Source organism: Ambystoma mexicanum, chromosome 10, assembly GCF_040938575.1.
Source record: "Ambystoma mexicanum isolate Mex_15411 chromosome 10, UKY_AmexF1_1, whole genome shotgun sequence".
Taxonomy (NCBI): Eukaryota; Metazoa; Chordata; class Amphibia; order Caudata; family Ambystomatidae; genus Ambystoma; species Ambystoma mexicanum.
Genome location: NC_090932.1, coordinates 888,952,416 through 888,976,946, shown reverse-complemented (window position 1 = coordinate 888,976,946; position 24,531 = coordinate 888,952,416).

Sequence of the window (24,531 nt, the reverse complement as noted above, 5' to 3'; positions counted from 1 at the left end):
GCACTCGCTAAGGGTCTGGGGGCAGAGCCAGTCCTGTCCACGGCAGGGTCTAAAATAAAATTCATGTCACCCCCCCAGATGATCTGTACACCCACGTATCCCAGGAGTATGGACACCACCTGATCAATAAACTCAGGGGAGTCTACATTGGGGCCATAAGTGTTAACGAGTAGGTAATCTCTGTTGGCGATGGCGCAATGGAGGATGACGTACCTCCCCCCCGGGTCAATATAGCTTCTGTGAAGAGAGAATTTAAGAGACTTATGAATTAGTGTCAGCACTCCACGGGCCCTCGTAGAGTAGGTCGTGAAGTACCTGAGGGGACCCCATGTGGGCGCAATGCTTCTGGCCAACGGGCCAGTGGAGTGTGTTTCCTGCAGGAGTAACACCTTGCAGTGGTGCCTATTAGCGTAAGCCATGATCCTGCGACCCTTGGTGTAATTGCTGAGGCCCCGGACATTCCATGTCATTATCGTCACAGCCATACTAGTACCCCAATCAATAAAATCCCATTGCGGAGAAACCAGAGATAGTGATCCAACGTCAGAGGACGCCAGATCCCACCTCCCCCAGTACCGGACCCCAGTGCAATGGTCACCGGATCTCCCAGTGACAGAGTGCCCATGACTGAAGCGGACAGATATATCTCAATAAGCTTAGTGAACATCCCACCACAGATGCTGAAATGCAGAAACAGAATGATGTACAATTAGAGCATTGCGATCCGGTGCGCGACCAGCTGTCAGTCCGCCACTGCCATTTTCGAAAACATGTCCCCAATCCCCACCCCAACCGCGTCCCACCCTCACTGCCCACCCCCAACTTGCAGTGTGAAACCCCCACCCCTCCCCGCAGGTATCTCCAGCTAACCCGACACTCCCCAAAGCATGGAGGTCGGGGGGCGACATCCAACAGGGATGACACCCTTCCCGTGCCCAACAGTGGCACCAAAGCAGCGGGAACCAAAAAACCAAGAACATTGCAAATGCAGCGAGGTGTGCTGTGGCCGTGTGGGCGGCTTTAAGGACAAATATGCATGACAGCAACGCCGTCAGTGACAGGTTCTGCAGTACCCGGATCAGAAGACAGGCCACCATAGCCAGCCGAGCACCTCGCCCGGCTGGGCACACAGGGGGCCTGAGACCATAGGACTGTTGTGAATTGTTACAATGACCACGTTCCGATTGACGAGTACCATGGATAAGATAGAGAAGGCCAGTTAGTGTGTGGCATCGACTCAGACATCCTCAGCCTGAGCTCCCGCCGGGATGGGAAGCGGTAGATGCGCCTCGATGAATTTCACCGCCTCCTCTGGTACAGTGAAAAAGTACAATTTCCCATTGTGTGTGATTTTGAGACGGGCTGGAAACAGGATGGCATAGGGGACATTCCGTTCTCTGAGTAGTTTCTTGACTCCAATAAAGTGACGCCTCTCTTGCTGGACCGCTACAGAGAAGTCCGGGAAGATTCTCACTGTGTGAGACTCGAATCGCAGGTCTCCCTTCTCTCGGGCCAGGCGGAGGATAAGATCTCTGTCTCTGTAATTGAGAATCCTGGCTATGATGGGTCTGGGAATGTCCCCTGGCTTGGGTCTGGGTGACAGAGCCCGATGAGGGCGCTCGACGGTGAAGTATGGGGACATGGCGGGGTCACCCAGGAGGGACCTCAACAATGATTCGACCGCGTCTTCCATGCGACCCTTTAAGGCGTTTTCTGGCACTCCGATAATACGCAGATTGTTCCTGCGGGAGCGCGACTCGAGATCCTCACACTTTGCTTTCACATTCCGCATATCTTGGGACAGTGATGCCACAGTATCTTGTAGCGCATGTATAGCATCCTCATTAGTTGATATACGGTTTTCGGCGTCCGTGATCCTGGTCCCCGCCTGATCCACCCGTGTCTTTAGAGAGGCAACATTGGCATTGATGTCGTCAAGCTTCTCGTGAAAGGAAGCAAAGTTTTTGGCCATAGCTTCCATGATCGTGGTCAGGTCAGGGGCCGCAGGAGAGGGGCAAACGTTGTTCTCCAGCTCCTCAGTAATAGGTAAGTCCCGGTCAGCCTCCTCCCTCTGGACAGCCCTGGCGAATCTATCCATGGCACCCCCCTTGGAGGATCCCTTGGTCTTGCTAGGCATCGTGGGTTGGTGCGCGGGGGTGGAGTAAGCGGTGGTCCCAATATCAGAGAGAAGAGTGCGGGGGAAATACCAGGGGGGAGAACCCCAGCTGTGGGGGCCCCTCGGGTGAAGGAGAACAGGGCCCAGCGGGGCTGATTGGGGTGTGCTGGTGTTGGGCAGCACCCAGGGCCCACAGTGTGGAGAGGACCGGGCCGCAAAGGCAGGCGACCCGGGAAGCGAATCTGGGGGGGGGGGCGCCACTAAGCCAGTCTCGAGCGGGGACGTGGTGGGGAACGTCTCTGCCGATCCGCAGGCCGCGGTGTGCTAACGGGTCTCCCAGCGGGCCGCAGTCCGCCCGGGGGGGCCGGGCGAGGATGTAGGGGCCACTGGCAGCCGCTCCTTACCTTCCGGGGGCGCACCCCCCCGATCTCCCAGCAAGGGACCACAGCCAAGGCCCTCTCACGGCCGGCGGAGGGCCGGGATGCGCCCGCGTCGTCACCGGCCACGGCCCCCAGTCAGGCCGCTCCCGGGGGTGTCAGGCCCAGGACGCCTGGAGGCCGCCGCGACTCCGATCGGGCCGCAGTCCGCCCGATCGAGCGCCCAGGAGAGGTGCAAGGCCCTGAGAAGGGGGAAGGCCTCGGGCCGGCGCCGCACACACCGCGGGGGAGAGAGCCAGTCTCAAGCGGGGACTTGGTGGGGGACGTCGCTGCCGATCTGCTGGCCTCGGTGTGCTGACGAGTCCCCCAGCGGGCCGCAGTCCGCCCGGGGGGGGCCGGGCGGGGATGTAGGGCCTACCGGTAGCCGCCCCTCACCTTCCGGGGGCTCACTCCCCCGATCCCCCAGCAAGGGACCACAGCCGGAGTCCTCTCACGGCCGGCGGAGGGCCGGGACGCGTCCGCGTCACTGCCGGCCACGGGCCCCCAGTCAGGCCGCTCCCGGGGGGTGTCAGACCTAGGACGCCTGGAGGCCGCCGGGATTCCGATCGGGCCGCAGTCCGCCCGATCGAGCGCACAGGAGAGGTGCCAGGCCCTGAGACACCGCGGAGGAGAGAGCCGGAGTCAGGCCGCCCAGTCCAGGACCCCGAATTGGGTCGCCCGGGGTCGTAGAGGAGCCGGAATTTCGCTCGGCAGAGGCGCTGAGGTGTGGGGCAAAGGTGATGCAGAGATAAGCGTGTAACGCACAGTGTGGCCGCAGATGTAAACGGATATCGCCCAGTCCCACACGGAGCTCAGGAGCTAGGCAGCCATCTTGGGCTGCTCCACAGCGCCACCTCATATCCAGAGGTTTCTAAGTGTTGATCCGGGGATCGCACCTGTGGTGCTCTGTGTCGTCTTGCTTCCCCTCAGCTATCCTCTGTGACTTTTTAACCATCTGCACCTCTGCTTCAAAATATTATAATTGGTGCGCTGCATCAGGATGGTGGCAGTTACTGATATGTAAGTTTGACCCTTGGAATGTTCATGGCAATCCCCCATCGGACAATCTCTGGGCAATATAAGCCTTTATGCCTCAGAATTCGTCAAATAGCACATATCATGTGCCTCCAATTTCTTTGGATTCCTTCCTGGCCGCTATCTAGCCCTCTATGCGACTCTGCTGGGCCGCTCTTTCTTTACTCCTCATCCTGCATCATCCCTCCTTACTCCTCTGAGCATTTCCTGTTGCAGGCAGCCTTTTCCATGCCTATCTCGCTGCTCTGCTTCAGGGCAATGTCCATCGTAACCTTTTGTAGAGCTGTAGCCAGTTCTCTGTGATGGCACCAGGAGGATTACTTTTTTGCAAACTCCTGTGTACTTACACATGATATGGTTACTCATTATGTGGTTCCTCTGAGATGTTTTGGATTTCAACTCCCATGACCTTTCACCAATAAATATTCTGGCTTGAGATCATGGGATTTAAGGTCCAAACATCTGGACGGCCACTTAATGAATAACAATGATATATATAATATTAGGAGAAACGCAGGTCATAATAGCTTTATCAACCCAGCATTCTGTCCGTATCTGGAGTTATGGGCTTGTATATCTCATTATTAGCCCTCAATGTGCTCAGGGCTTTAAATCACTTTGCAAGGCCCAAAACACCCGGGACAGCCTTCAGACTTGGTTTATAAAGTGTTATGTTATGTTATGTTATGTAATTTGGTATTGTATAGCACCTACTCCATCATGTGGAGGAGGGTTCTAGGATGTGTGTGTGCATTTTTAGCCACCACAAAGGTAGGCATGGGTGGCTAAGTTCCTGATAGCGACCCATGGAGGTCTGGATAGTGGCTGGGTGCTGTGAGAGACTGTCCGGAGGGTAGGCGAGTCGAGGTGATTATGTGAACAGCTGGACCACATTTTTTCATGGGACTAAGCTTCATTCTATTGGCAGAGGTGGTGTGTGTTGTGGAGTCAAGTAGTGGTTATTGAAGATGTATGAGGTTGGGTGACTGTGCCCCAGCAGGGATACAGCTATGTTCCATTGTGGTAGAGTGCTATATGTACCAGTGAATCAGGACGATATCTGTCTATCATGAGGTTATGCAGCTTGTATCATAAGGTTGGACCCAGAGTCTGTTCCGTGTGGGCTAGGTTCCACCTTGTTGTCTCCTCTGGTGACTCATTGGGTGTCTCTGCCTTCCTGTCTGGGGATGATAGTTCACCCAGGAGGTGGACTAGGTCAGTCAGAATGCAGTGACAAAGAGGCAGATATTGAGTTCCTTTCCGGAAAGTGAGGTGATCCGCTATGTGGCAGATGCTAAATGGAATGGAGTTCCTGATAGTGGGAGGTTGGACTGAGAAAGAAGACCACCCCTATTCTGGTCGATTTTGCGACTGGGATGATGATCAGGAGAGCCCTGCCAGATCCCAAGTTTCTGGTAGGCCTGTAGGGTGTGAGTTTGTGCTGCAGATATTCCTGTCCTGTGTTGTGCAGAGCTCAGTGGGTAATGCACATTTCCTTGATAGTGGATCATCACCCAATCGTCAGCCAGTGAAGGACACAGAGGGCGGGTGTGCGTATTCTCTAGGGCCTGGGGAAAGAAGGAGCCTCGCTGCAGTGTTTTGTCCCCATTGGAGCTTTCTGTGTAAATATAAGCCATGTCTGGTGATGTCAATGTAGCATCTGAGATTACAGTTATACAACCAATTGTAATTTTGGTGAGCATGGTCCCATTCATGTCAGGGCCTGGTATGTATTAGACATCTGACCTTCATGTACTCATAACAACGATGTTGGCACCAGGCCAGGAAGCTGCTCTGTGATCCCCAGGGTTGACCCCTTCCTCAAGGTAACAGGAATCATCCCTGGGTGGTCTCATGGAAACCAATGCTTCAAAGACAGGGCTTTCATGACAGCGGTTATCTCAAACACCAGGCGCTGATTACTGGAGACTGTTTGATGTATACAGAGGAATAGGGTAGAGTTGGAGTAGACCAGAGGAGAGGTTCAACCGACAGAGGGGTTTCACCATCATCGATTTTGCTAGGGCTCCCATACTTCCGGTGGCCCATACCCACTTCCTGCAGACAAGGCACTCTGGGTAGGACATGAGCAGGCAAAGGACACTTGTTCCAGTATCCTGGTTGGACAATTGAAAACGAACTTGCTCTGAGCCAATCCACTGTAATATTTTGCCTATATAAGGAAGGGAGGGAGCCCCTCCCTGTTGGGGATTCCTCTGTGGCCTTTCAAACATAAAGGATTCACTAGAAAGGTATCGGGACGACAGTCTACTGCAAAGTCCTCTATCAGAGAGGTGGATGTCAGGATCTCCAAAAAAGAGGAAAACTATTCTCGCTACCTATCCCAAGGACATGTCTAGGTTGAAACTACAGTGTAGACAAGGCTTCCTGCAGCAGAGGCACTGTTACAGAGGACTATGCCACTGCAGGTGACCTACTGCTTTTATGCCAAGAGAAAAGAGCAGAGGAACCGTCAGTGGAACTGGTTGCACTCAGAGGGTCTAGGCCAATATCATCTCACCTAATTATTTCAAACAGTTAACCAACATATTCATTCCAGAAAGTGTGTTCTTAATGTTTGGCAACTGTGACCAGATCTTCTGAATGAACAATCCTTGGTGTGCAGAGGCAGATGACATTAGGCCAATGCATTTCCAACTACATGGTCCTTCATCAGGGCGAGCTGATATGTGAAACCGGAAGACGAAGAATCTGTTGCGCGTATGTTCAAAAGCCCCAAAAGATGGCTCATCAATATATAGTTCGAGTTGTCCAACAGAGCTGTTGTGTTGTCCTTGAGCACGCTTAATCACAGTAAGGGTTAGTTAATTTGCTGCGTTGCCCCAAAAAAACGTTTAAGCAAAAGTTGAAAAAAATCACTGATGCGTAACGTGTACCACTACTTTTATTTCAGCATTATATTTTCAAGCTGTATTAAACCAATGGCGTCGCATGGAATCTACATATTTTTAGCACCTGCTAAAAGCAGTCGGATTTCATAGAAATCCACTGGAAATCCAGCTTCCTATGCATAAATAGCAGGTGGCGTTTACACATTTTATAAAAACAAGGAGAAAAAATGATCTGGCATTTGCAAATAAAGAACATTACATGGAGGGAACCCAACAGCATTCAGTAGTCCCCTCTGTGCAATTTGCACTTCATATAAAATGACCCCAGGTGTGTGTTTTCAGCGGGGAATCCCTTGTCGGCATTAGATGCTCCAACATTCCGCTCAGTGGAGTAACTTTGCTGAAAATGTTGGGGGGGGGGCATGATATTTGAAGAAAAGGTGCCCCAGCCAAATGAATGGGGCCAAAATGGTGTGCCATGAAAGTTGGGGGGACAAACACCCCTTTCCCCCCCTAAAATTACGCCCATGATTCCACTCACATTTCTGCTTTGAGTCCATAAGCATTCCATTGATGACCATACAGTGTGATGAGTACAAGGCTTATATGGTCCAAGGCAGGATGAATGGTGGCTTTGGGTGCAGCCTCACAAAGAGGGATGTTTCTTACAAGAAATCTCAGTTCTCCCAAGAGCCTGTTCGCTCTTCTGCTCTGCTTGCCTGTTCCTAATGCACTTGTGCAGTGAGGTGGGTGCAAAGCTTATATATGCTAGAGGCTGGTGTCAGGAACCACGTCAGAGCCAATGACATGACTTGGAACAGTGAATTCTGTTGTCAGTGTGGGGAATCACCTCGCACTCCTGTGACAACTCTACTCTGCTTGTCTGTTGCTATTGAACCCCTTTTGTGATGTACTTTTCTGATAAACACTCCCCTTATTGAGGTATCTCAGGACTAGCATAGTGGGAAGCCACCATTCACTGCAGCAAAATGATGGATATCCCACCAGAAAATATCAAATCTACCACAGGGGAAACAAAACATGCATGGGCATCATAAGGCAGAACAACAGACCTTGATCAGTGTAGCCACAATGGACATACATGGAAACTTGTTTATTTTACGAGATAAATCCTACTTATTATATTGGTGAGAGTGCATACAAACACTACAAATATCAATCTTTGAGTAAGAACAAGTTGTGATTCATCAACGACTGCTAACTTTGACCATGTCAAGGCCTTACCCTGTCCCGGAGCATGGAGGGTGCTCTCTATCCTAGAAAAGCTGCCCTGTCAAGGCCTTCAGGCCAAAGTCGCATGCTACCAGTAGATGGTCGAGAGTAGGAGTCGTAGAGCCCGCCTCATCGTCCATGCTCTCCTGCCAGAACAGGTCAGATGCCACCTAAGAATGAAGGCTAACTCACTGATCCCTCGCTGCACCCCCTCACCTCCGCGAGTCCTGTACCCCAGCTGTACATGAGTGTGGCAGGGCCCCCAAGAGAGGGAGAGATAGAGCACTGCTAGTAATGGAGCCCATGGACAGTGCGTACCAAAATGTGTCTCTCATCCACCAACCAGTGTCACTGTACATCAAGGGCCCCCATATGCTAGCTGGGACCCTTATAGATAGGCCACCCGGAGAACAGAAAACATAAACTACCCCAACAAAGTTCCAGCCAGCCCATGTCGTGGTTCCCGTTTGCCAGATGGGGCCCTCACAGAAACTAACATGTGAAGGACGAGTGCTGCCAGAGTCTAGGGCTACCTGCCAATGCTGTGGGATGACATATTCTAGAAGGGCTCCACAGGAAGACATGTCAGCTGAAGGCAGAAGCCTTAAAGGAGGAGAGCTGCAGGAGCTAGGAGATCACAAAGAACTAAGAATCCCGGATGAGAAGGTGAGAATTCTACCTGTTTTAAAGATGGCTGCTGCGGTTCTTAGAACTCAGAGACCCACCGAGCACCCACAGGTGTGAACCATGCAGCAGTTGAGGGGCCGAGCCTATGGGCTGAGTTCCAGGCTTGACACATCAATTCCTGGAACCTCACCAAAAGCAGGTTTTGAAAGAAACGACCACTGAGAGGGAGAACTATAAAAGCCTGGGAAAGCTTGGCATCCAGAAACAGTTACATGGAGAGGTGGAAAACACAGGATCGGGTGAACAGAAGCCCAGAAACACCACCACATTTAAAGTGGGAAGGTAACAGAAGACATTTTTTCCAGTTGGCCAACCAGCAGAAGCTATGGCTGTTGAGTGGAATAGCAACCCCTAGGAAAATTGAGGAGGCAGAAGACCTGAAACTGCTACCAAGTGGTTTGGTTATTGTATTCCTGAAAGAAGCGTGTTGGGCACTACATATTTGTAGAAGTGAACCTGGTACCACATCCCTAAAGACGTTAGCTTGACACTATGGGCCTCATTGCGAGTTTGGTGGTAATTTGGTGGTAAATGTGCTGAACTACCACCAAACTCAATTACTGTTATTGCCACTTGGTCCAGTGGAGTTATCATGGGATAACATGCTGTGTAGGAGGTGTATACCCCATTTGTGGAGTCCATAGGACTCCATGGCGAATTTTGGTGGATTTACCACTGATGGAATTACTGTGTGGTAAATCTGCTGATTTTTGGAGGTAAAGTGGAGGATTGACCTCCAGAAAAAAGCTGCAGGTGAATCCACCACTCCCCTCCCCCCCAAAATCAGCAGGCTTTCTATGCAGTTATTCCGTCAGCAGTAAAGCAGCCAAACAAAAATAACAACTTGGCGTGTGGAAAAAACATCAGTAATTCTGTTACTGCTAAACAAGTGACAGTAATGGAATTACTGCCACTTTTTCCTTGCATCCTCCAATATCCCTAAAGAAATGATTTGAGTAGTATATCCCTAAGGAATTGTGCTGTGCGCTACATACCTTTAGAAGTGAGCAGGGACCTAGATACATAAAGAAGCAGGTTTGTTGCTGTTTCATTGAGGCTGTGTTTTGAGAGTCAAGAAGCATTCTGGTCCTTATATCCCTACACTGACTTTGAGAGTCAAGGTGCGTGCTGTATGCCATATCCATGAGACTGTGTGAATAAGCATGCTGGGTTGAATATGCCATGACTGCCCTTGAGAGATTGGAAGTATACTGGATGCTGCATGTCTGAGACTGTCCACAAAGCAGAGCTCTAGAGGGAGGCCAGTATTGTTAGTATATTAGAAACCCAAAATCACTATAGTTTGTCCCCCTCTTTTACCTTTTGTTTAAAACTGTTCCAAGTGTGAGGTGAATGACCTGAACGATAAAAACAATCCCAAATAGGCCAAATAATCGATGCACCGTTTGCAAAGAAAACAACGTTTTATTACATGCAAAAAAAGTATCAGACGGTCCCATCGATCCGAACTAACACAGAGCTCACCCCATCCAAAGAAGTTACATCTTTTATAACGGAAAACCGGAAATTAACAAAACTATGCAAAATAAAGATGACAACATGATCCTGCACTCCCCATTGGCTAACACCTATATACAATTCTAATTAACCCCTGTTGGTCAGACATTATCTAAAACACATTCCCCTAAACATGTGACCTGTTACATAGTCAATGTGAAACTTAGGAGTTGATTGACTACCAGGTACATTATTACCATAATGCAGTTCTCTAATGAGTACAATATTTCTGACCACCACGTGATGTGCACCCCTCTGGTGAGGCCTGATCAAAGTGTGAATAGCGAGGCCAACTCTGCTTTGATAATACAATGGGTCTCTTCATTCTATCAGACACGGTGGCATGCACAAACAGCTCCCTGCCCTTGTAGATACATTTATTGGCAGCACCTCAGCCCCTCCCACCCGAAATCATAGTACAGCCCTAGCAGGTCTCCCCCTGATCTCTCGTGAATGACGTGATCGGGGCACCACCCTTATGTTTGAATTTCGCTTATCTATCGATTGCTAGAGTGCAGCATCTGCAGTTCAAATAGGATGACTGCTCTCCGGGTGAGGGCAGCAGTGCTCTAAATCTTCACCAGGCCTGCGCACATGAATTCAACCTTCAATGGGTGCATCCCTACATTTCCTCCCTGGACCCAACATTCCTTTCCCAGCTCCTCTGAGCTCTGCAGTTGGACTCAGTTAACTGTTATCGACACAGCGTGGCTGTCTATGGCCTTGGTAGCATAAATTGTCTCTGGGAGAAAGAAAGGGCGACTTGTTTTAGGATCAACTGGACAGAGTAGCAGCTCCAAGTTAGGCCTGTTTGTCATACTTCACAAAATGCATCCTATAATGTGCCCTAAAATCCAACATGGTGGAACTCCTGCTATCCTAGTCCCCCAACCTCACCTTTTCCGCAACAGTTCTCTGACTCCATCTCACACACCTACCTATGTCAGCTACCTGCTAGCACATATCCTAATACATAACACTGTACACTACCGCTACATGCAAAATACATCACCCTATCTTTAACCTCTGCCTCTGCAACGTGAATACATTGTTGCTCTTTTTGTATAGCTATATGGTGTTTCTAATATTTGTCAAAGCAAACTACACATGGATACATGTGTATTCTGCCACACCCAATGAGAACGGCTAGCACTAGGATGCCTACTAATATGTTTTACTCAGTCTAAATCTCTTCACTTGCCTGGGATGTTGCACTTGCATCCCAAAACTCCCCCTTCAGTTAATACTTCATTAAGTACCCAAGCAGCTTCCCTTCTTCTAAAATCATCGTCTTTGGGCACCTACACTTTATACACGTAGCATAAACTTTCCCCCATCTGGGCACATTCTTCTGGGGTACACGTCATAAAGCAACACCGCCCATCTCCTGCCAAATCTACTTAATGCTCCACATAATTTTCTGGATCAGGTGGGTGGTGTAACACAATGTCCCCGGGAAGCAACTGGTTGTTCTAATCTTACCATCCTGTGCTCTACTTCACCATTCCACTTCTCGGTCTGTGTGTACACATGTTTTGTGAGGGGAGCAGCTTTACCTGTTGTTATAGACATCAATTTCATCATTGCACTCTGATAGGGAATTCCCTAAGTGGAACCCCGAAAGGGTCGGTTTGGAAAGAACCCCACAGCAATGAAGAGACTAGACACAAAGCTGATAGACAAACCAGGTTTTCTTATTACAGAGAATAACACAGTAATTGGCAGAAGTACAGAATGACAAGTAACAGGCAGTTGTCAGACAGAGGGCTCTGCCGCTATTGGGTCAGAGCTTATCTTATATAATATGGCATAGCATTAACACTAATATGTTCTTTGAGTTTCATAATGGTAGGTTTTACCTTTGATGACGGTTGTAAACATTTTGTAATAACAGAAAGCAGCTTGTTGTGTTGAAGCGTTTGTTTACATGCAGAGTACATTGTGTGCCAGCTATAGAGCGACACTGGGGGGACGGTCAATGACGTGTCCTGGTGTGTATTACTAGGTCATGACCTGGTGGGGCTTGGGCATATCAGAAGAGTCGGGTGCAGCGAGAGGCCTTTAGGCTGAGACAATGTGGAGGATCGAAGGCCTAAAGTGTAGTTCTGATTACAAGAATGTATAGGTGTGATTACTAGGATGAATTGTAGCAGGACAATCCTGCCACATCAACTCTTAGGCAGTGTTTTGGAACAGCAACGTAGAATTATTTGACAGGAGAAAAACATTACAAGAAAAAATACCACAATAGGAACCGGCACCTATACTGCTATCCCCAACCAGGACGGGTCCATTGAAAACATTGAATTGAACCAGTCTTCTGCACTCACTCCAGCTTCCTTTTCCGAGTACAGGGCCATTTCCTCTGAAGCAAAAGAAGTGTGCCAGTATTTGCACCTTAGCAGGCTTTTTGTTCAGTTCTATCCAGGGGAGTTCTGACACAAAGGTGCCCCAAGTTTTAGAACATTTCTGGTTGACACATGCCTGTATCCTCCAAGAACCCCATTAGACCCCTGCTAGACAGCTCACTAGTCCTTTCACCCATCTGTCGTTGGAAGACAGCGCACCCTCCAATTTCAGTAATGGTCATATTTGACATTGTGCTTGCTATTTTTTCTTTGTACACTTGCTATCATCTCTGTCCATTATTGCTGACTGTACCATGAGTCCCTGAAACAGGCTTGTATTCTGCAAATGGCCAGGTGCACTAAACATTGGGCTATAAGAGGTGACATTTCTTGCAGGATAAACAGTTTGAGCGTGCCTGTTGCATGCAGTATAAGGGCATAAATGTAACAGCTCTCATTTGGCTTTGCTCTAACCACCTCCCTCATGTGGTTGTACCACATATTATCTGTTTCAGGGCAGTGCACATCCACAACTCTATCTAAAATAATCCTTTGTATTCATGATATTGAATTTCAGTTTCTGTTTCCCTTTTACTTCTTGCCATCCCTATACTTAATGTTTCTATGTCATCACTATACCCCCCTTTTTATGCACAAATCATATAAAATGACCTACAATAAAGGAAAGAAGAAGACAGAAAGAGAAGCATCCTATATATAACAATATATACACTGCACTACATCTTAATCCTGGATGCTGTGGGGAAGAAAAAAACATAGTGTCATGGTGCCCGCGGGGGAACATTTGATGCACGAATTTCACTAGAAATGTAACTACATTCATTGTTTAATGTCAATGTTCTTGAGGGCCTGCAGGAGGTGGGGCTGTGCCAGTTGCTTTTTGGACGTCAGATAAGTGTATCCATAAACCATTGAGATGTTCCACAAATCTGTTAGCTTGAGGGTGGTAAACCAAGCACAATTTATGTTTAATCCCTTGTTGGGAGGTAATCTCTTTAAATAATTGATTAAAAAAGTGAGTCCCATTGTATGGCTTTAGTACGTCTAAAGATGTGGCTGCTGATTTAACACAGGTTGTGCGCAAAAGCCTGCCTCAATTCAGTGAGAAAATGTACACACAACAATAATAAAATAACGATAGTTCTGCACCTGTTTATCATATCCACTTCATCTATGTGGAGCTCCCGAAATGGTTCCTTTGGATGTGGTAATGTTCCATGCAACATCCTGAGGGTGTGTCTGGTTCTGTAAAGGTGTCAGGTAGTACAATTTGCAATAGATTTATCAACATATTCTTGAAGGTTGGGGACAAACTAGTCCTCTTGCATATCTGCTGCAAAATATTGTTTAGACATATGCGTTGGGTAATGCAGTTGATCAAGAGCAACCATAAGCAATTCCCGTAGTGTTGCTGCTTTACCTGTAATTTCTCTAGATAAGATCCATCTTCTCCTCTTGGGGTGCCTGACCTTGAAATTCAATTATCTGAGTGAGCAAGACTGCTGTGTAATGTACAGCTAGCTGCAATTGTTTTATTGCTACCTCAGGATATGCTGTAATGTCTGGCACTTCTAAAAACACTGCATCTTTGGCGACCCTGTCTGTGGCATCATTACCGAGTGAAACAAAGCCTGTGTCCAGGGTGTGGGTGGTGTATTTCACCACTGCTACTACTGATGGGTGGGATGTAGAATATATTAATCTTTCTAGCAATACTGCATGCTGCACAGGCATCCCATTGACCCTCTTGAACCATTTCCTTTGCCATACGGACAATCGTGAATGTACTGTGGATGTGACATATGCCGAGCTAGAATATATATTTACTTAACACTCTTGTGATGCTTCTAGTGCTTCAATCAGTGCAATCAGTTCTGCTGCTTGATAATGTGTTGGTAACCTCTTTTTAACTACTAACTAACTACTACTTGGTACTCCCTGTCTACGAGGCGCACCACTGCAGCACCTGTATTGCTTTGGTCAGTCTCCTGATTGATTGTTGATAGACCATCAAAGTAGACCACCTCCCCTTCTTCGAGTGCATCCTCCCTCACATGAATTAGGTTATTCTAGAGATCTTCATATGTGACACAGTCATGCACCTCCTCGCCTGGCTGAACGGGTACTGCAATTAATGTAGCAGAGATCACTGTGCGATACCTTACAATGTAAAAGGAAGGATTGGATAGTGTGACCTCATAACCCAATGCTCTTTGGGTAGTAAGGGTTGATTTGAACCTTTCCAGAATGGCGAAAAAACTTGTGCTCCACATATAATGTTGCAGGACACCCCATGGTTCTTGCAGATGATTTTACAATCACAAAAGCTGCAGCTGCTAACACCTGTTCACAGGGGAACTGACCCTGCATTACTGAGTCTAAGATCACGCTATAATAGGCCGCATGCTTGTGTCCCATAGCTGTTGCCTGGGTCAAGACTGCTGTCATTACTTCCCCATTGGAATGTGAGAACAAATATAATTCCATTGTGTGATAAAGGGTTTCTAACAGTGGAGCATTACTTAGAGCATTTTTAAGTTCTTGAAAAAATGTGATCATTTCTCATGTCCATGTGAGTAACCCTTTAACTTGCTGTGCTCCTTTAAGTCCTTGCAGCAAGGACTTTGTGTAGCTAGAGTAGTCAAAAATCCACACTCTACAATAGGTAGAAAATCCTACAAACTGTTGCATCTCTTTTATGGTGGTAGGCTGTGGTGTGTTTTGTACTGCAGTTACTCTTTGTGGGGTTAGCCTTTTTCCTGCTGAGGATATCATTTCACCCAAATATACCACTTCCTTCTGATAATCCTACATTTTGTCTTTGTCCACTTTGTACCCCTTCTCTGCAAGTAAAGTAATAGTGCCACTGAGTCCTCTCCGCACTGCTCTTCGGTGTAACTGCAGACTAGGAGGTTAACTACGTACTGAATGATGATGCTCTGAATGTAATTGTTACCTAAATCCATATGCAATACTATGTTAAAAATAATGGAGGGCTCACAGGGGAGCCTTGTGTGTTGAAATTGTTGCCTGTGATGCATAACTATGGTGAGATACTGAGAATCAGGGTGCAATGGGATGGAAAACATGCATTTTTCAAATCGATTACAGTAAAATATGTGACTTCAGTGGGTATGTTACAAAGGATCGTGGTGGGATTCGCTACTACCGGGAATTCTGCCTCCATAATACTGCTCAAAGGGCAGAGATCCTGTATTATTCTCCAACATGAACTCTTTGTTTTCTTTACAGGATATATAGTCATGTTGCAGGGGCATTGAGATGGTACTATTATGCCCAGATGCCAGAATACCACAATGGTGTCATGAAGCCCTTAAACTGTCCCTCTGGATAGTGGGTAATGTTTTACACTAGGTAACATTGCACCCTGCTTCAGATTTATGTGAACTGCCCCTATGCTCTTCAATAAAGTAACCATTGTGGGCGGTATTACTCCACAAGGTACTGGGTACCTTTGCCATGTCTTCCTGTAAGTGAGTGGGTACTGGTCTAGCAATAAGTGCAGTGTGCGATACTTCTCTGTGCTGCCCCATGACCAGACAAGCGATACATATTTCAAAAATAATTTCTCAATTATTGTCAACATCGTCCAACAACTCCTCATAAGACAACCCCCCTAATGCTGGGTGTGATCTATACACAAAACCATGCACCACTCACCTCCTTCCTCGTCAGTCCCTAACAGTACTACCTTATCCTTTTTGATTATTGCTGCCTCTAGATCTAGTGTGAGGATGGTACCTGGGGCATGTTCTTAAAGCTCTCTACTGGCACTTTCCACATTTTGTGTTTCAGTCCTGGCATTCATACCACCAATGCTGTTACTCTCTATAGGAATACATCTGAATGTGTTGGCACCCCTCTGGTAGTGGCATCACTATGAAGTGTTCATATTTTCACTGTGACCCTAGCAGGATATATTCCTATAGTTGAGCACACTACACCATCCTCAATAAATGCAGTAGTCATGTTTATCTTGCTCTGGAGCTCCTTAGGAAGTCTGCTCCTCAGCCGTGGATTGCTCTGTGTGTTATGCACATTGTTTTTAACCTTATTCAGTGTTTTATTGGTAGCCTGTGCAGTATTTTCAATGCTTGGCTAATGTGTTCTCTTGATGGTAGTTTGGGCAGGAGTCTGGCCGCTGTGTTTTGGATACGCTGACGTTTCTTTAATAGGCGTTCTGGCCTTCCGAGGTATAGGCTGTTGGCATAGTCTACTCTTGACATGATGAGTGTGAAGATGGTGAATGTTTTGTGGGTGAAGGAGAGGAACGGTAGCATCCTTTTTACTGTGTGCAGGAGGAAGAAGCATTTCTTGATTATAGCATTTACTTGTGGCTCAATTGTTAGTTTGTTGTCCATCAGGACTCCAAGGTTCTTTACTGTTGTTGATGGTGTCAGTGCTGTTCCTAGTTCGGTTGGCCATGATATGTATTGGCTGTTTTTGGCTACAACCATGCTTTCTGTTTTGCCAGGGTTGAGTTTGAGGTTGTTTGTGTTGATCCAGCCATTAAGTTCTTGTAGGCATTTTTGCATGTTTGTGTTTTCTTCACGTGTGTTTTGTACTTTGTGGATGTCTCTGTGTCATCAGCATAGTTGTAGCATGTGAGGCCATGTCTTTTAATGAGCTTGATTAGTGGAGCCAGGAATATGTTGAAGAGCAGCGCAGATAGGGACGATCTTTGTGATACTCCACAGGTGGATTCCCTTCAGGTGGATTTGAAGGGTTTGATCCAGACGGTTTCTGTTCCATCTGTTACGAAAGATTACATCCAGCATAAGGCTGGGTCGGTGATTCCTATTTCTTCCAATCTCCTGATGAGGATGTAATGGTTGACTGTGTCAAATGCATCTAAGAGATCCAGAAGTATTAGAGCTGCGCTTATGTCTGAGTTTGCATTAGCCTTCTGGTCACCCCAGATTGAGAGCAGTGCTATTTCTGTTCCTATCATTGGTCTGAAGCCTGCGTGTGCCTGGCCAAGCAGATGGTGTTCTTCTATGTAATCTTGTAGTGTTCTATATACGTAGGTTTCTAGCAATTTTACTGGATAGGGGATGTTTGAGATGGGGCTGTAATTGTCGAGGTCTTCCACATTGCCTGCTGTGTCTTTGAGGAGCGGCTTGATTTATGCTGATTTGAATTATCGCTGTACTTTCCCTGTTAATAGTGATTGGTTGAAAAGGTTTCTGTAGTGTTCCATGGGTGTTCGTTGCATGAGGATTGGTTTATGTATGTCTAGGGGGCAGGGTTCCATGGGTGCGCCAGCTTGTCGCTGTTGTTTACCAGCTTGATGAATGTCTCCGCTGATATTTGGGGAACGTTTTGTAGTTTGTTCTGATGAACCTCTGCTGGCAAAGTCAGTTGCATGTTGCGGTAGATTGGTCTGCTTTGTATGGTTTGGTGGATGCTTCTGATTTTGTTCTTTAAGTGATCTGCAAGGTTGTTGCATTGTTTCAGTGAGGGCATGGGTGTGTTGTTGCAGCCAGGGGGGGGTTATCATTTAGTTTATGATGTTAAACTGTTCTTTTTGAGTGTTGGCAGCTTTGGAGATTCGGTTGTCATAGAATTTCCTTTTGGCCTTGTGGATTTCCTTTTTGTAGAAGCAGATTTAGTCGTTGGAATTGTAATTTCTTTGCCTGGTCATATTTTTTCCTCCACTCTAGTTCAAGAGTCTTGTTTTGTCTTTTCATGTTGCTGAGAAGCGGGTTAACCCTTTTTGCTGTTGCTCTTTTGCATGATGGGGTGAACGTTTTTTCCTTGGAGATCTTGTCGATTGTTTCAGTAATCCACTTGCGCAGTAGTTCTGTTTTTTATCGAGGTCAGCTTCATCCAGGGCCATTGTCTGTGGTTTGTTGATTTTGATTTCCAGTTGTTTTATTAGGTTGCTAGCTTTGATGGTCCTCCAGTTTCTTTTAATGATGGTGGTCAGTGTGTCTGGTTGTTTTGTCCTGGGCAGCGTGATTAAAAAAGGGATGATGAGGTTGTCGCTCAAGAGGATCTGTATTGGTGGTGCCGTGGTGATGAGGTTTTTGTTGTCAAAGATTGCATCTAGTGTATGACCCGCCATGTGATGTAGTGTATGCTCCTTTGACTAGCTGATGTAGTTTCATTGGCTTCAATTGTTTTGCGAGTTAGCGGTTTGTTCGTCAAACCAGATGTTGAAGTCTCCCAGGATTATCAGGTGTTTCTGCTCGATGACTAGGTTGGTAATGGCTTATGTGAAGGCATCCACGAAGGTTGCATCATATGTCGGTGGTCTGCAAACTAGAACAAATGTAAGGTTTGTTTTGGGGTTTGCTGTTAGATGAACGATTAGGGATTCGCAGTTTTCGATGCTTAGTGGTTCATCCATTTTAATGTTCAGGTGTCCCTTGTAAGCTACTGCCAGTCCTCCTCCTCTTTTGTTTATTTCTGTTTGCCTGTGAGCATGTGAAGTTGTCAGGGAGGCAGTTGTGGAGTGTGATTTTGTAATTTTCGTCTAGCCAAGTTTCAGTTATGATTAGGATGTCAATACCTCTGTCGCACAGGAGGTCAAAAATCTCTGTGGCATTTCTGGACGTTGATTAGGTTACAATGGATCTTTTTGACTGTGTTATGTTTTTTTTTATTTTTTGTCTGTTTTGTCTTGCAGTAGTTCTCTTGGGCTGCTTGTTTTGCTTACAGAAATTTATTGGAGCTCTGTGGGCTCTGCTTCGTCATTGAATCATTCTGTTAGGTTGATAGCTGTGTTTGAGAAATCTTCTACTTCTTCATCTTCTATGTTTTGATGTAGTTGTTGATGCTGCCCTTGTATTTTTATGATATAGGGAGTTAGGGTGTTGATTTCATCCCTTTCTCTTCTCATATCGCCTCTTCTTTTCCTGCGAGGATCCAATAGGTTTTCTGTCTGCCTAGAATTGCCGGTGTCATTGGAGTGTTGTGGTGTGGAGGCAGTTGCAAGGTATAGAGTTAGATAGAGGGATTTTTCTCTTCTCATGACGTTTGTTCTGTTGGTTGTGGTGTTTGTAGGGGTGTGTTCTGTATTTGTGTCCGTTTCTACTGGTAGATGGAGTGGCTGCATTAGGATTGTTCGTTGTTCTGTGTTTCTTTGGCAGCGTTCTCTTCTGTGTCGGGGTATCCTGTGGCCCTAGGTGGTCGCATGGCTTGGATTTTGTTTTATTTTTTTCCTTTTTAGTTTGGTTTACAGTGGTTGTAGCCCACCTGTAGGATCTCTTGTGGTTTGAATGGTGTTGAGTCTTTCCTTTTGCCTTTTGATTGCGCTGTGCACTATGTGGCCTCGCTTCTTTTGTACATAGTTATAATCCAGGCTAGTTGTGGGGTAGTTGTGATAGAGTTGGCTGCTGTTATAGATTGGCTGAAGTGTCTACATATGAGGGATTTTTGAGATATTTGGGGGACTCTAGGCTTGGGTTGTTCTAGGGTGCAGGCAGTTTGCTGGGGGTTTCCCGGGTGGCTGCCTAAATAGTGGATTTGGGTTTCATATCTCTCTTTCCTGTCGGTGCAGGGTCTAAGTGCAGTGGTGTTGGGATATTAAGCATTGGAGAGATGGTTAGCAGTTGGGTTATCAGTCGGTTGTGGGAGGTGAACGACCTGGCCTTGGTTCTTAGTTGGGTAGATCAACCTATGGTTAGTTGCTTTCAGCGGGTATCCGGATGTTCCTGGATGGTTTGTGAAGGCCTAGGTTTCACAAAATGGCAGATACACACACTCCTAAATTTGAGATTCCTGAAATGTGGGAGAATGGCCTAGGCCTCACAGAGTGGCAGATATAAGCACACCTACATTTGAGACTCCTCTACAGTGGTTGAAAGGCCTGGGTCTCACAAAATGTCAGATATAAACACAGCTGAATTTGAGATTACTAGATAGTGGTAGAAAGACCTGGGTTTTGCAGAGTGGCAGATATGAACACACCTACGTTTGAGATTCCTAGATAGTGGGAGAAAGGCCTGGATTACACAAAATGGCAGATATAAACACACCTACGTCTTAGATTCCTAGATAGTAGGAGGAAGGCCTAGTTTTCACAGAAGGCAGTAACAAACACACCTATGTTTGAGATTCCTAGACAGCCTGGAAAAAGGCCTGGGTTTCACAAAATGGCAGATATAAACATACCTATGTTTGAGATCCCAAGCTAGTGGGAGAAAGGCCTGGTTTCATAGAGTGTCAGATATGAGCACACCTACGTTTGACATTCCTAGCTAGTGGGAGAAAGGTCTGGGTTTCACAGAATGGCAGCTATAAACACACCTAGGTTTGAGATTCCTAGATATTGGGAGAAAGGCCTAGTTTTCACAGAATGGCAGCTATAAACACAGCTGAATTTGAGATTCCTAGACAGTAGGGGAAAGGGCTGGGCTTCAAAATATGAATGGCATTTAAGTGCGCTTGGATTCCCATTGGTCTTCCCAGAAGATGTCATGGGCGTGTGTGATTGGTGCAATTATTGGAAGTTTTGGTTGTTTAGGGTGAGTTGAGCATTCACGTGGCTATTTGTACCCGAACCGAAAGTTGTGCCTACCTTATCCGCTTAAGTTGGTTGACGGCCGTCTAGTCCCCGTCTGGCAGGTATGGACACTGTCGGACACTGTCGGGGCAGCTTATGTTGGTTGCTGGTGAAGTGTCTTAGTCACCACCCAGAGGAGTGGAGGTGGGATGTCTTTACAATTATGCCTAGATGTGACGCAAGCTAGTGTTGCAGTAGTCTAGATGTGATGCAATGCTAGTGTTCACAAATCTTCTATCTGAGTTTGACGCTTGGCTAAACTTCACCAGGACAGAATGTGAATGCCTAAATTGGAGGCACAGCAGAAGTGCAAACACCTAGATTTAAGGTATCTGAATAGATGGAGAGCGCCAAAGTATGGTACATAACAGTGAATAACACCAATAACACCACTGAGTGTTTGTTACACAGCAGTGAAGGGGTATTCTTTACTGGCTGGCTGATTTTGGTATGCTTATGTTGTGTAGGTAATAAGCGAGGCAGGGCTTTTGGAATACAGTAATTGCTGTACTCCCCACCCAGACCACACTTATCTTGTCACTTGATGCTGGTTGACGGCTGGCTACTGGCTTCTCAGGTGAACACAGGCAAACACGGTTAATGAATGTCTTCCTAAGTCATTGATGCCATATTGTAGAACACTGTCCAACAATGAGGAGCACAGCCAGGCGCTGTGTTGTTGTTATAACCAGATTGTATTAGGCTGCAAAGCACAGGTGCTGGTGACAGGTAAGTGCACACTGTAAAGGGCCCAGCTTTCACGCATTTCACCCTTATTAACCCTTGTGCTGTGGATTCCCTGCCTTTCAGCCATCAGTGTACTTCAGGGCAATGCCATGAACCCCGAGTGAACGCTCGAGTTCATCTCCCTCTCTGCTTTTCTTTCTTTGAATTCAGCAAATCATTAAACATGGCAAGTCTAGTCGTGCGACTCCAAAGGCGTTGCACCCTTCACAACTGCACAATCAATTCTGCTTCCCACACATTGTACACTAAGGCATGGGCCTGCAGTGGGGTAGAGCCCAACCTGTGTATTCCTCTATAAAATCTGTGTCACTCGATGAGGGCAGAAGTAGAGCCTGGAACAGTTTTATATTGGACAAGCAACCGCTGCGCAAACATCTGGCAACGCTTTTCTTGATTCGGCAACATTTTCGTAAAACAACAAAAGTGTCCCTGAAAGAAAGAAAACAGGGCTGATAACGTGGAGCGCCTGCTGCGCGCCACCGCCACTATTCGTAGCGCATTAGCAGGACCTGTGCGCAGCACTTCTTGGGCCTACTTCAGAAAGGTGTTGCAGAGCTGTGCCTGGCCACCGTTCTTTTCACGACACAGAATGAGGCTCTTCACCTCCGCCTTCGCCCTAGAAGCTTATTATGGCCACTTTATATGTTGCCTGTTTGCCCAATGCCTCATCTCTTATTGGCTCTCTGGCATCTACCACTATCTGACATCCCCTCTTCATGCAGCAATGCCATATTCATATGATATGATATGTTATTTATAATGCTCTTAAAAACCAGAGGTTTCTAAGCGTGGACCTGGGGATGAAACCTGTGTTGCTCCGTGTCGTCTTGCTTCCAAGGTGAGCATATTGCTGCTGAGCTATCCTCCCGATTGCAGAACGGAACTCCCACATTTGGGCTCAACAGTCCTCGCTCTATTTTTTCAGCACCTTTCCAATTAAGCTGATCCTTGGCAAAACCCCATAGTGAAGGCAACAAAGAAAATCTCAGTCCAATCAGGTAGCGTGGCATCAATGCAATACAGATTCAGTTTCACTTTCCATCCCCCTTATGTCATTCCAACTTTGCAGATTCTGAAGAAAATATGGGAAAATTCAATCTACATTTGCACCCCAGATTTACCGGTGCCCTGGGGTATTCCAGGTCCACATGCAGAAAAACACATTGAAGATACCTGGCAATTTTACTGTGAGACGCATCATTGGGTCACTAGATCCTCGTGGTAGGCCCATGCATGCCACTGCATACCTATATGGCACACAACCGCCTTTGTGAAATAATCTTCATAAGTTATTTACTCATTTATTTTTAATGATTATCCAGGACCTTCCGTCTCCTCCTGGGGTGGTATCCCATACCCATTATTTTAACTATGTACTATTTGTGGCCCTAAGAAACGCAGCTGCAGGTTATCATTCACATGAATTCGTTATCACATGAACTAAATATCACCTGTTGAAAATCCTGTTTTAGTAAATCACTAATTTACAACATACACATAAAAGTAAAACCTTCATGATATATATACAAACATACATGTAGCATATATTTCCAAGATGGTGTCCAGTCAAAGGATCGATTAGAAAAGGCTTGAATGCAAAAGGTGAGAGTCAATAGGGTCGAAAACGAAAGGTTCGAAAGAAAAATTTCATTTATATATTTATTTTTGAATTTCCGTGTAGGTAAAAAAAAGTGGTTTTTACCACAAAAACAGGGGTTGGGGTGACCCCCCCCCAAAAATAAAAAAAATATATAAAAGAAAAAATGTTCGAACCTTTTGTTTTCGAGACTATTGACTCGAACCTTTTGTCATTCGACCCTTTGCAGTCGATCCTTTGACCTATAACCTTCCAAGATAACTAACATTGTCAGCAAATTTTCAGCATGCAATAAAACAGAAAAGTTCCTAAAATGATCTGCACATTTGCATCATAACCCAGTCTTGCTATGTATATATGCCCAGTGGTCAGTCACACAATGCTAACACTTCATATTCGTAATGCACATACATTCATAAACATCCTGTGTGATTGAATGTGGCAATTCCTGGAAACACACTGGGCCTCTGGTTTGTCCATTGAAAATAACATAGAGCAAGGGAAAGCGCCAAAATGCTAAAGTGCCAGAGTGCATCAAACACAATGCATGTTAAGCCTCTCCAATGGTCATGTTTCTGCACTGGCGTTTGTGGTGCTGCACACAGTGATGTGATCAGGTTAAACAATGGCCTTGCATCATATATATATATATGTATGTATATATATATAAAGAAAAAACTTTGTTAAAGGGACGTTATGGTTTCAAGTAAAATCGAAAAACCCAAGAAATTCGCCAGTTATGGTAAGCTAAACAACCATAACTCGCGCCACCACCGTGCACTGCTAAGACTAACACCCAGGACATCAAAGATGACATCACATGTGAAATACATTTTGATAAAAAGTCCCTACAAGGAATTGTGTTTATATTGTTGGTAACAAGATGTCAGGGGTGATCGGGAGACGTATAATCAGCTACTTAATCTATTAAAGAATGTACTCATCTAATATCATTGTATTAGAGTGTTGTTGTTAATACAGAAACCTAATCATATATAAACATAGGCAATGACTGCAGCGTGCACCATAGAAGTACACAATTTATTATCTTGTAATTTTGGATAGTACAATAATGAATGCTACCGTATCAGAGTTTTGAGTAATGTTCAACATGTAATAACTAGCTAACAATTCAAGACTTACAGCACTTGTGCTGGTACAAACAATACATATGAAGAACCACAATGCATACAAATTGGAAGCACATACAGGGAAACTAAAGAAAGGAAGAAAGAAACTGCATCATCAGAAAATATTAATGACATTAAAGTTTATCTTCATGTATACAAATGAATTGTGTGTTTGAGGCCTGCTCATTTCCCCAGGTATGTGCACCATGAGCAGAGACCAAACCCTAAGGAAAGTACTTAAAGAACATATGACAAGGTTAACGTCTAGATATATAGCACCTTTTTCAATTTTATTATTCTG